This window comes from Excalfactoria chinensis, chromosome Z (assembly GCF_039878825.1).
Source record: "Excalfactoria chinensis isolate bCotChi1 chromosome Z, bCotChi1.hap2, whole genome shotgun sequence".
Classification (NCBI taxonomy): Eukaryota; Metazoa; Chordata; class Aves; order Galliformes; family Phasianidae; genus Excalfactoria; species Excalfactoria chinensis.
Window position 1 is genome coordinate 25,055,278 of NC_092857.1, and position 13,577 is coordinate 25,068,854.

A 13,577-nucleotide genomic window follows, 5' to 3' on the forward strand; every position below is an offset into this window, starting at 1 on the left:
CAGTGTCACAGCTGACACCACAATGCTGCCCACCCGCCCTCGGAACGGTGACACGCTGCGGGGCGGAGCCTGAGCATGGGCTCTCTGCCCCCTCGTGCCCACCCCATGCCTGCACTCACCTCGTGCTGGCCACCATCTTGTTACCAGGGCTGCTCTCAGGTGGAGGCAGTTGAGGTCTGTACCCCACTGACTTGTCTTCCCAGTAACCCAGCCTCTTGCATTTGATCTCCACCTTTCCCAAGGATTCCGCCTTAGTTCACCCTGCATCCTGCCGTGTCATAGCTCTGCTGCCGCACCGAGGGCAGTTACGCCCTGCAGCAGCTCCCTGCCTGGGGCGATCCCCAGCCCTACTCCTGCTCAGCCTCCTCATTCAGTAACACAGCCTGATGGCTGGGGAAGTAGCAGCTGTGGACGCACAGCAGAAAGAAGTTGTGAAGCATGACCAGAAAAGAAGCTGCCTGTGGCCAGTTAATGAGAGAAAAAGCTTGTGTGCGTCAACACCACATGCTCACTGGATGCTAAGCAATCAGTGGTAGAAGTGCTTTACAGCTGTATCAGTACACCCAATCAGAGGAATTATGGTTATGAGAATCATGTTTTTTCCAATAAAGTGTCCCTGCTATCAATCCTATAGAATGGCTGAGTCCGTTTCTCCCAGTAAATGGTGACCCTGACGTGATACCGGGACCAGCAGAGCAATGCAGAGAGAGACCTCGGCAGGAGCAGGTCAGCTGGACTGACCTGGGATAAAGAAATCGTTGGTCACTGGAGTGGCGAACACAGCCGAGGGCAGGATGGGGAAGAGCACATTTGCTGAAGAACGGGCAATTATCGGACCCGTCCTGCATATCCTCTCTAAGAGAGAGGTTAAACATTATGCTGCAAGGGTGTGCAGGCTGATGGCATCGTTCAAAGCCAATGGATTTCTGTCTACAACTGGCACAATATAACAACGGGCTGCAGATGCAATTTGGAAAGCTGTAGGACAAGGAGATCAACAGGCTATGAAGATAGGCCCCACATGGCACACAGTACCTCAGAGCATTCTTGCCTTATGAGCAGAAAGAAAGAGATGCTGTGGGTTACCATGCCAAAGGCCCGGCAGAAGTCAAGACAGACAGGCATGGGTGGCTCTTCCCTTGTCTATCGACGTCATGACACCTTGCTGAAGCCAGGATGGTTCTCCCTTATCACCTCCCTGCTTTCCATGTGTCTTAGCATAGCTTCCAGGAGGATATGCGCCATGACCTTCCCCAGCACAGAGCTGAAGCTGACAGGTCGGTAGTTCCCGGGGTCATCCTTTGCACCCTCTTAAAAAAAGTGGGCATGATGTTGCCTTTTTTGTCCAGTCCCCGGGGGCTTCATTGCCACGACCGTGTCTGATTGCAACGACTTTCCAAATATCACTGAGAGTGGCTTGGCGACTACGTCAGCCAGTTCCCTTTGGACTCTGGGATGCTTCTCATTGGGACCAATAGACCTGTGGATGTTCAGATTCCTCAGGTGCTCATGAAGCTTACAGTGAGGGTGTAGCTTCTGAAACCCCCTCCTACCAAGCCAGAAGTTTGCGGGCTTTGTGGCGAGCAGTTATCAGAGAAGACCGAGGCAAAAAAAGTTGTTGAGTTCCTCATCCTTCTCCTTGTCTGTTGTACCGGCCTGCCTGTGTCACTCACAAGGGGGATACGCCCTCCTGGATTTTCTTTTTCTGGTTGAGGGAAAGGTAGAAGAGTTACATGTTTTTTGTGGCATCCCTAGGAGCCTGAGAGAGATATCTGATGTGGTTGCCAAGCTGCTTTCCGTAACACTGGAAAAAACCATGGCAATTGGGTGAAGTCCTGGGCAGCAGGGAAAAGTAACAACATTACTCCCAAGAGGCCTCAGTGGAGCCGGGTACAGGGAGACAATCACTTCCCTTCCCCTGCTGGCCACCCCTTTTCTAATTCAGCCCAGGATATGCTTGGCCTTCCAGGCTGCCAAAGGGAACAGAAGCTACTGTCAGATGAGTGGGAGTGACTGGAAGCCGCTTCAGCAGTGCAAGAACCCTGTTCTTTACATATGCACTGTGTGGCCAGAGCAAGGGAGCTCTTTGGCAGCTGCCCGTGCTGGGAGGGCAACGGGCGCTATTCTGCGGCCTTGGTCATCCCTGCTTCATGCTGCCTTCCCCATCCCCATCCCCACAGACCAGGCTGGGATGACTCCTGGATCACAGGCCAAGGTGACCAAAGGACTTGCCCTGCACCACCTCAACGTGCCAGCCTGCAGAAGGAGCCGACGGCCTGTTCCTGGTGCTGTGGGAGCCTGCAGTCCCCTTGCACTGTCAGGACTTGGTGCTGTGCCTCCAGATGGGTCACAGAGCCCCAAGCTGCACCCAGGGCACGGCCACAGGGGAGGAGAAGCTCCAGCCAACTTGCCGGGGCTTATCCTCATCTGCATGTCCTCCTGTGGGACAGCACAGCTTCCCTCCTGAGCCCATGTCCCCCCTCGATCCCCAGCAAGGCCCCATAAAGAAAGCTCTTAGGCACTTACTTATTTAGAAATAAATAAAATAATATTTATTTATAGATATAGAAATATTTACATAGAAGTAGATATAGAAATAGATAGAAATAGATAGATAGAAATAGATAGAATAAAAAAAAAAAAAAAAAAAAAAAAGATGTTTTTGTACAGAAGGTGCTAATGAGCCACGCTCTCCTTCAGCTTGTAGGCACGGCGAATGAACCTAGAGGCAAAGACCCGCGGCTTTTCGTTTATCGCGCACACCTTCCCCAAGACCGTCTTACTAGTTGGTTGGGCCACAGGGTCAGTGCAGGGCAGTATCAATGAGTTGCAGTAGGTGGTGGTTTCCTCTTCCACTCCACGGAACGTTACTCTGGTAGATGAAAAGCCACGGCCCTTCATTTTGTCATCCCAATTGCTTTTGCCTCTGCCAGGGGACTTCTTGGACTGGGGCCACTGCTTGTGTCCTTTGGGGCCTACCTCAGCCCAAGATGGCAAGGGCGGTGCAGTCACATACATGTTGGTAGATTCTTCCTCCTGGGACACTGCAGGCTTCGATGGACTGCCTGAGATAAGGAGGTTCCGACAGCGCTTCAGCTTCATGGAGCGGATGTGCAGCTCCAAGTTCTCATGCATCTCCTCACTCAGCGACAGAGCCCGAAGAGCCCGACGGCTGTGGAAGTATCTGAGAACTGGCTGGGATTTTGGTGCCTTGGTGCCATCTGGGCGGGTGAGGGACGCCCCACGCTGCCGCCACATGGACCTCCGCAGTAAGACAGGGAAGCAGCGAAGCTTGATCTCCAGGCATTTTCTGGCCATGTGCATGGAGAGCTTCCCAAAAGTCTTCTGACTGAGATGCATCTTTAAGATGATGGCAAGCGCTTTGCTGAGGCAAAGGCCTGCACAGTCTGTCTGACAGCTGGCATCCTTTAACTTCGATGCGTTGGCCGGGCCAGGAAGCGCTACGGTAACTGTGGGACGCTCTTGCTTCTTGGCTGCTGCGTGGCTCGGAGCCAAAGCAATCTTTGCCGACTCCTGGGGGCGGCACCGCTGCATCTTCCGGGGATGCTTCTGAGCCTCAGCATGGCCCTGGCTGTGAGCTTGAGCTTTCCACTGGATGGGCTTCCCGACTACTATCCGCTTCCAGGGATAGCTGGGGCATGGCACCAGCAGGTCCATGAGGAAATCTCCTGGGCTGGGTACACCACGGCCTCTTATCTCTTTCTTCTTGGGAATGTTGCCTGCAACGCAGTCGCCCTTGGCCTGGCTCTGCCCTGGCTTGATGGGCTTGGGCAGGACATGGCTGCATTGTGTTTCCCGTGCCAGCTGATAGGAGAGCAAGAGCCATTTGGGCAGGGCACACAGGCGCACTTCCATACTTTTCCGGGCCACATGCATCCTGAGGGCCCTGTGGGTTTTAGCACACCACATGCATCCAGTGGGGCACACTGGCACCAGCTTTGCAGGTGCTCTGCCAGGTACTTTCAAGGAGTTGATGTTGCCTTTGCAGCGCTGGATCTCAGCAGAAGTGCAGCAGTGACAGGACAGGCTGTTTCGCTCCACCAGCCGCTCCAGGTCCCTCCACGCCGCCTGCAGGAAGTCAAGGCACAGCACAGGCCTGCGCCCAGGCAGCCCCGACAGCACCAGCTGCTGGAGCTCCCGGTCAGCCTCACTGCAGTGGCGTCGTGGCTTGCGCTGGGGGTTCCTGTGCCCGGCTGCCTGCTTCTTTGCACCTATAAAACGGGGAAGGTCACTGAGCCACAGCAAGACAGGAGCTCCAGAGATGCTCTGAGCCAGGCACATCCTTTTCCAATACAACTATTCAAGTTTAAAAGGAACGTTGGTGCTGATACATGTGAACCATGAACGTTACGTATTTTATGAGGGCTGCTCCAAAAGCTATGCCTGCTGTTTTATTACATTGGCTCACACTGGCTGTCAGAGGCGGGTGTTGTTGGGACTTCACTAGAGGTGGGGTCTTGGCACCAATATCCCGCTGCATTTGGTGCCGTGTGGCAGGCAGCAGCAGAGGGGTACTCTGACAAAATGGCGTCTAATACAGAAGTGCGCGTGAAGCAACGGCGCGTCACCGAATTCCTCCATGCCGGACAGACGGCACCCAATGACATTCACTGACGCTCGCTGAATGCTTTTGGAGAGCAGACAGTGGCTGGGAGCACAGTGAGGCAATGCATTTCAGCAGCAGTGGCAGCAGCAGTGTGTCGTCTGCACTGGTGCAGATTTTGATGGGTGTAGGCTCTTATTCGTTGCTGGCAAAAATGCACAGCCATAATAAACACGCCTGCTTTCTAACCTGACGTGAGTTAGAGAGTTAGATCCCTCACACCAGTAGTTTCCACGGAAATAAATAGGAGGCATTATTTTCATGGCAACTCCTGCATAGGCAGCCCAAGACATTTCATAGTCACTCAGTGCGGCCCACACAGGCCAAGAAGTTTGGACATCCGTGCCCTGGGCCCATCTGGCCAGGCTGCCCTGGGCCGGGCTCTGGGACTAGGGCTCAGCTGCTCCCAGAGGCTTAGCCCAGCCTGCAGATGGATGCCCATGGGCAGGCCTGGGGCATGGGCTGGCCCTCACAGGACCTACCTGGCTCCAGTGCTGCTGCTCGCCGCCACCATTTCCTCCACCGCAAGCGTCGTCTGCCGGCCTGCGGACACATGGACATGGCTCAGTCACACTCCCGGGTGGTCTCGGAGAACTGCTCCCAACTCCCCCAGCCCCAAGTCCCCCAAATGCAAGTCATCCCCACCCTCAAATCTCCCCTACCTGCAGGTTTCGGGACACGTTGAGCAGGAAGACTCCGGCCACCAGGAATGTGAGGCCGTAGAGCAGGATAAGGCTTACAGGGACAAAGAGAGAGCTGCTGTCAACCATCGCTAAACGCTGGTCACGACCGCAATGGCAGAGGCTCTGAACTCACAGCTTGACCACCACAGTGTCACAGCTGACACCACAATGCTGCCCACCCGCCCTCGGAACGGTGACACGCTGCGGGGCGGAGCCTGAGCATGGGCTCTCTGCCCCCTCGTGCCCACCCCATGCCTGCACTCACCTCGTGCTGGCCACCATCTTGTTACCAGGGCTGCTCTCAGGTGGAGGCAGTTGAGGTCTGTACCCCACTGACTTGTCTTCCCAGTAACCCAGCCTCTTGCATTTGATCTCCACCTTTCCCAAGGATTCCGCCTTAGTTCACCCTGCATCCTGCCGTGTCATAGCTCTGCTGCCGCACCGAGGGCAGTTACGCCCTGCAGCAGCTCCCTGCCTGGGGCGACCCCCAGCCCTACTCCTGCTCAGCCTCCTCATTCAGTAACACAGCCTGATGGCTGGGGAAGTAGCAGCTGTGGACGCACAGCAGAAAGAAGTTGTGAAGCATGACCAGAAAAGAAGCTGCCTGTGGCCAGTTAATGAGAGAAAAAGCTTGTGTGCGTCAACACCACATGCTCACTGGATGCTAAGCAATCAGTGGTAGAAGTGCTTTACAGCTGTATCAGTACACCCAATCAGAGGAATTATGGTTATGAGAATCATGTTTTTTTCAATAAAGTGTCCCTGCTATCAATCCTATAGAGTGGCTGAGTCCGTTTCTCCCAGTAAACGGTGACCCTGACGTGATACCGGGACCAGCAGAGCAATGCAGAGAGAGACCTCGGCAGGAGCAGGTCAGCTGGACTGACCTGGGATAAAGAAATCGTTGGTCACTGGAGTGGCGAACACAGCCGAGGGCAGGATGGGGAAGAGCACATTTGCTGAAGAACGGGCAATTATCGGACCCGTCCTGCATATCCTCTCTAAGAGAGAAGTTAAACATTATGCTGCAAGGGTGTGCAGGCTGATGGCATCGTTCAAAGCCAATGGATTTCTGTCTACAACTGGCACAATATAACAACAGGCTGCAGATGCAATTTGGAAAGCTGCAGGACAAGGAGATCAACAGGCTATGAAGATAGGCCCCACATGGCACACAGTACCTCAGAGCATTCTTGCCTTATGAGCAGAAAGAAAGAGATGCTGTGGGTTACCATGCCAAAGGCCCGGCAGAAGTCAAGACAGACAGGCATGGGTGGCTCTTCCCTTGTCTATCCACGTCATGACACCTTGCTGAAGCCAGGATGGTTCTCCCATATCACCTCCCTGCTTTCCATGTGTCTTAGCATAGCTTCCAGGAGGATATGCGCCATGACCTTCCCCAGCACAGAGCTGAAGCTGACAGGTCGGTAGTTCCCGGGGTCATCCTTTGCACCCTCTTAAAAAAAGTGGGCATGATGTTGCCTTTTTTGTCCAGTCCCCAGGGGCTTCATTGCCACAACCGTGTCTGATTGCAACGACTTTCCAAATATCACAGAGTGGCTTGGCGACTACGTCAGCCAGTTCCCTTTGGACTCTGGGATGCTTCTCATTGGGACCAATAGACCCATGGATGTTCAGATTCCTCAGGTGCTCGTGAAGCTTACAGTGAGGGTGTAGCTTCTGAAACCCCCTCCTACCAAGCCAGAAGTTTGCGGGCTTTGTGGCGAGCAGTTATCAGAGAAGACCGAGGCAAAAAAAGTTGTTGAGTTCCTCATCCTTCTCCTTGTCTGTTGTACCGGCCTGCCTGTGTCACTCCCAAGGGGGATACGCCCTCCTGGATTTTCTTTTTCTGGTTGAGGGAAAGGTAGAAGAGTTACATGTTTTTTGTGGCATCCCTAGGAGCCTGAGAGAGATATCTGATGTGGTTGCCAAGCTGCTTTCCGTAACACTGGAAAAAACCATGGCAATTGGGTGAAGTCCTGGGCAGCAGGGAAAAGTAACAACATTACTCCCAAGAGGCCTCAGTGGAGCCGGGTACAGGGAGACAATCACTTCCCTTCCCCTGCTGGCCACCCCTTTTCTAATTCAGCCCAGGATATGCTTGGCCTTCCAGGCTGCCAAAGGGAACAGAAGCTACTGTCAGATAAGTGGGAGTGACTGGAAGCCGCTTCAGCAGTGCAAGAACCCTGTTCTTTACATATGCACTGTGTGGCCAGAGCAAGGGAGCTCTTTGGCAGCTGCCCGTGCTGGGAGGGCAACGGGCGCTATTCTGCGGCCTTGGTCATCCCTGCTTCATGCTGCCTTCCCCATCCCCATCCCCACAGACCAGGCTGGGATGACTCCTGGATCACAGGCCAAGGTGACCAAAGGACTTGCCCTGCACCACCTCAACGTGCCAGCCTGCAGAGGGAGCCGACGGCCTGTTCCTGGTGCTGTGGGAGCCTGCAGTCCCCTTGCACTGTCAGGACTTGGTGCTGTGCCTCCAGATGGGTCACAGAGCCCCAAGCTGCACCCAGGGCACGGCCACAGGGGAGGAGAAGCTCCAGCCAACTTGCCGGGGCTTATCCTCATCTGCATGTCCTCCTGTGGGACAGCACAGCTTCCCTCCTGAGCCCATGTCCCCCCTCGATCCCCAGCAAGGCCCCATAAAGAAAGCTCTTAGGCACTTACTTATTTAGAAATAAATAAAATAATATTTATTTATAGATATAGAAATATTTACATAGAAGTAGATATAGAATTAGATAGAAATAGATAGATAGAAATAGATAGATAGATAGATAGATAGATAGATAAAAAAAAAAAAAAAAAAAAAAAAAAAGATGTTTTTGTACAGAAGGTGCTAATGAGCCACGCTCTCCTTCAGCTTGTAGGCACGGCGAATGAACCTAGAGGCAAAGACCCGCGGCTTTTCGTTTATCGCGCACACCTTCCCCAAGACCATCTTACTAGTTGGTTGGGCCACAGGGTCAGTGCAGGGCAGTATCAATGAGTTGCAGTAGGTGGTGGTTTCCTCTTCCACTCCACGGAACGTTACTCTGGTAGATGAAAAGCCACGGCCCTTCATTTTGTCATCCCAATTGCTTTTGCCTCTGCCAGGGGACTTCTTGGACTGGGGCCACTGCTTGTGTCCTTTGGGGCCTACCTCAGCCCAAGATGGCACGGGCGGTGCAGTCACATACATGTTGGTAGATTCTTCCTCCTGGGACACTGCAGGCTTCGATGGACTGCCTGAGATAAGGAGGTTCCGACAGCGCTTCAGCTTCATGGAGCGGATGTGCAGCTCCAAGTTCTCGTGCATCTCCTCACTCAGCGACAGAGCCCGAAGAGCCCGACGGCTGTGGAAGTATCTGAGAACTGGCTGGGATTTTGGTGCCTTGGTGCCATCTGGGCGGGTGAGGGACGCCCCACGCTGCCGCCACATGGACCTCCGCAGTAAGACAGGGAAGCAGCGAAGCTTGATCTCCAGGCATTTTCTGGCCATGTGCATGGAGAGCTTCCCAAAAGTCTTCTGACTGAGATGCATCTTTAAGATGATGGCAAGCGCTTTGCTGAGGCAAAGGCCTGCACAGTCTGTCTGACAGCTGGCATCCTTTAACTTCGATGCGTTGGCCGGGCCAGGAAGCGCTACGGTAACTGTGGGACGCTCTTGCTTCTTGGCTGCTGCGTGGCTCGGAGCCAAAGCAATCTTTGCCGACTCCTGGGGGCGGCACCGCTGCATCTTCCGGGGATGCTTCTGAGCCTCAGCATGGCCCTGGCTGTGAGCTTGAGCTTTCCACTGGATGGGCTTCCCGACTACTATCCGCTTCCAGGGATAGCTGGGGCATGGCACCAGCAGGTCCATGAGGAAATCTCCTGGGCTGGGTACACCACGGCCTCTTATCTCTTTCTTCTTGGGAATGTTGCCTGCAACGCAGTCGCCCTTGGCCTGGCTCTGCCCTGGCTTGATGGGCTTGGGCAGGACATGGCTGCATTGTGTTTCCCGTGCCAGCTGATAGGAGAGCAAGAGCCATTTGGGCAGGGCACACAGGCGCACTTCCATACTTTTCCGGGCCACATGCATCCTGAGGGCCCTGTGGGTTTTAGCACACCACATGCATCCAGTGGGGCACACTGGCACCAGCTTTGCAGGTGCTCTGCCGGGTACTTTCAAGGAGTTGATGTTGCCTTTGCAGCGCTGGATCTCAGCAGAAGTGCAGCAGTGACAGGACAGGCTGTTTCGCTCCACCAGCCGCTCCAGGTCCCTCCACGCCGCCTGCAGGAAGTCAAGGCACAGCACAGGCCTGCGCCCAGGCAGCCCCGACAGCACCAGCTGCTGGAGCTCCCGGTCAGCCTCACTGCAGTGGCGTCGTGGCTTGCGCTGGGGGTTCCTGTGCCCGGCTGCCTGCTTCTTTGCACCTGTAAAACAGGGAAGGTCACTGAGCCACAGCAAGACAGGAGCTCCAGAGATGCTCTGAGCCAGGCACATCCTTTTCCAATAAAACTATTCAAGTTTAAAAGGAACGTTGGTGCTGATACATGTGAACCATGAACGTTACGTATTTTATGAGGGCTGCTCCAAAAGCTATGCCTGCTGTTTTATTACATTGGCTCACACTGGCTGTCAGAGGCGGGTGTTGTTGGGACTTCACTAGAGGTGGGGTCTTGGCACCAATATCCCGCTGCATTTGGTGCCGTGTGGCAGGCAGCAGCAGAGGGGTACTCTGACAAAATGGCGTCTAATACAGAAGTGCACGTGAAGCAACGGCGCGTCACCGAATTCCTCCATGCCGGACAGACGGCACCCAATGACATTCACTGACGCTCGCTGAATGCTTTTGGAGAGCAGACAGTGGCTGGGAGCACAGTGAGGCAATGCATTTCAGCAGCAGTGGTAGCAGCAGTGTGTCGTCTGCACTGGTGCAGATTTTGATGGGTGTAGGCTCTTATTCGTTGCTGGCAAAAATGCACAGCCATAATAAACACGCCTGCTTTCTAACCTGACGTGAGTTAGAGAGTTAGATCCCTCACACCAGTAGTTTCCACGGAAATAAATAGGAGGCATTATTTTCATGGCAACTCCTGCATAGGCAGCCCAAGACATTTCATAGTCACTCAGTGCGGCCCACACAGGCCAAGAAGTTTGGACATCCGTGCCCTGGGCCCATCTGGCCAGGCTGCCTTGGGCCGGGCTCTGGGGCTAGGGCTCAGCTGCTCCCAGAGGCTTAGCCCAGCCTGCAGATGGATGCCCATGGGCAGGCCTGGGGCATGGGCTGGCCCTCACAGGACCTACCTGGCTCCAGTGCTGCTGCTCGCCGCCACCATTTCCTCCACCGCAAGCGTCGTCTGCCGGCCTGCGGACACATGGACATGGCTCAGTCACACTCCCGGGTGGTCTCGGAGAACTGCTCCCAACTCCCCCAGCCCCAAGTCCCCCAAGTGCAAGTCATCCCCACCCTCAAATCTCCCCTACCTGCAGGTTTCGGGACACGTTGAGCAGGAAGACTCCGGCCACCAGGAATGTGAGGCCGTAGAGCAGGATAAGGCTTACAGGGACAAAGAGAGAGCTGCTGTCAACCATCGCTAAACGCTGGTCACGACCGCAATGGCAGAGGCTCTGAACTCACAGCTTGACCACCACAGTGTCACAGCTGACACCACAATGCTGCCCACCCGCCCTCGGAACGGTGACACGCTGCGGGGCGGAGCCTGAGCATGGGCTCTCTGCCCCCTCGTGCCCACCCCATGCCTGCACTCACCCTGAGTTTGCTACAGCCTCCCTTCAGGTAGTTATGGAGAGCAATATGGTTTCCCCTGAGCCTCCTCCAGTCTGAACAATCCCAGCTGCTTCAGCCGCTCCTCATAAGGCCTCATAAGCAGCCACTGTCTCATCATGATAGAGATTTTATGTGCTGCAGTGTTGCCAGCACCTCTCAAGACAACAGGCCCTTCAAGGCTTCTGCTAGAACCCTGCCCCTCCAATATAACTGTGCCATCCCACATTTCACCAAGGGAAGGCTCACTGCACCCCCTACCCCCCACACCAAGTTTACAGCCCTCCCAATGAGCCCCGCTACATTTTCCCCAAGGACCCTTCTCCCCCTTTGAGAAAGGTGAACCCCACGCAGTGCCCACAGACGCGGTACCATGTAGGCTAATGAGTAGTTAAAAAACCAAAGCTATGGTGACACCAGCCAGAAAGCTGGTTTTGCTTGCTACTGCAAACAGCTTCCCGAGAGGGTAAGGAGAAGCCATTCTGCTTTTCTGTATTTTATTTTTGCTGTTCCCATGAATTAGAATAGCCAAGTTTCAGTCTTACCCAAGTGACCACAGAGTGCCAGTTCAGTATCACAACACAACAGCTAGACATGCACTGTGTTAAATCTGCAGACGTCTTTGCATTAAACTTCTGTGATTTCTTTTAATCACTGACTATTTTTGTTATATTTAATGGTTTTAGACAATGTGGAACTAGAGAAATTCCAACAAAGTCAGAAGTGCTTCAATTTTAAAGAGAGTCATAAAACAAAAAATGCACACCTCATCCATCTGGCTGGAATCCACACATACTGGGTAACTCCTGAACACTCAGCATGATAGGAGTTAAGATCCAGTGGTACTGTGTTTATTCTGGGGTCTAAGAAGACCTGAGAAAAGACAGTAAGCAAAGAGCAGTGGAGGAAATGGTGCTTTGGAAAGGTGATTTCATGTAGGAAATGTTGGTGAGAGTGCAGAGCCCATCAAATCACTGTGACTCGCCTCTGGAAAAGCATCCCTGCGTGATTTTGTCCACGGCCACGTGCGCTCCGAGAGAGGGGAAGGGAAGGGAGATTGCGAACGGGTCTAGGAGGGAAAAAAAGGGAAAAAGAACAATCTGAGAACAAACGGCAGTTTAATGAACCCAGTGACACTAAACAACAACGAGAGAGTTTCAACAAGGAGAGAACCAAGTCCAAATCTCACCAGCGGGCTGTGGGAGCCGGGAGGTTCCGACCACGCTGTCTCCCTGCAGGGAGCCGGGCAAAAAACCCCGTCCCCTTCCCGACCTTCCCTTCGGTGCCGCCCCCTCCCCTCATGCCCATTTAAGGCAGAGGGAAGGGAAGGGAAGGGAAGGGAAGGGAAGGGAAGGGAAGGGAAGGGAAGGGAAGGGAAGGGAAGGGAAGGGAAGGGAAGGGAAGGGAAGGGAAGGGAAGGGAAGGGAAGGGAAGGGAAGGGAGAAAAAACTCCTTAGCTCCCATTATCCCACATGATGTTCTGATGTGGAATAGCAACACGAACCAAATTACAAAAGCACAACAGCAGAGCTGAAGTAGGAAGAGACCTCTGCCCAAGGAGGTAGTCCTGCTGGAGAGAGGCTTAGGAAATGTGCCCAGCCATGTGTGGCTCCACCTATGAGGAGCAGCAGCTCCCTACTGAGAAATCGAGGTTGCTTCCTGCTACTCCTGTCTTGAGACCCATGCAGGAGAAATGCCAATGCCTTTCCTCACAGCCCCCAGTGCATGTGCCCCATGCGCTGATGACACCCTACTGAGGTCCTCTGGCCTCCTATACCACCTTTCCCCACCTTTTACTGGTTTTTAAGTTTTTGTTCTTTTATTAAGAGAAATATATTTAAAATTAAGATGTTTTGTTACTTGTTAACAATACTGTATGTTGTGTGAGGGCTCCTCTGAAAACAGCGCCTCCTGTTTTATGATGTTGGCCCACAGCATCAGAGGTGGATGCTGGTGGTTTGCCAGTAGAGGCTGAACCTTCCCAGCAGCCTCCCATTGCGTGCTGTTACCGTGTGACAGATGGCAGCAGGGGGCACTCTGACAGCATGGCATCTGACATGGAAATGCGCATGAAGCAAAGGTGCGTCCCTGAAACCCTCCATCCAGAAAAGCTTGCACCCACTGACATTCACCAACACTTGCTGCATGTTTCTGGAGACCAAACAGTAGGTGTGAGCACAGTGAGGCACTGGGTGCTGTGTTTCACCTGTCCTGCCAGTGGGTACAGATGTTTATGTGCACAGCATGCATGCTTCTGTTCATTGCGGGTGAAAATGCACACCTAATGATGGTGACTGTGTTGTAGTGTTCTGTAGCTGAGATTTGCTCCATCAGTGTTACTGTGCTCTCTGTATCTCCTGTAGATCATAGAATCACAAGGTTGGAAAGGATCTACAAGATCATCTAGTCCAACCAGCCTCCCATTGCCATTGCTGCCACAAGCCACTAAACCATACTCGAGGTGCAGCATCACCAGCGCTGAGTACAGCAGGATGATTACCTCCAGGCAGGCCAAAA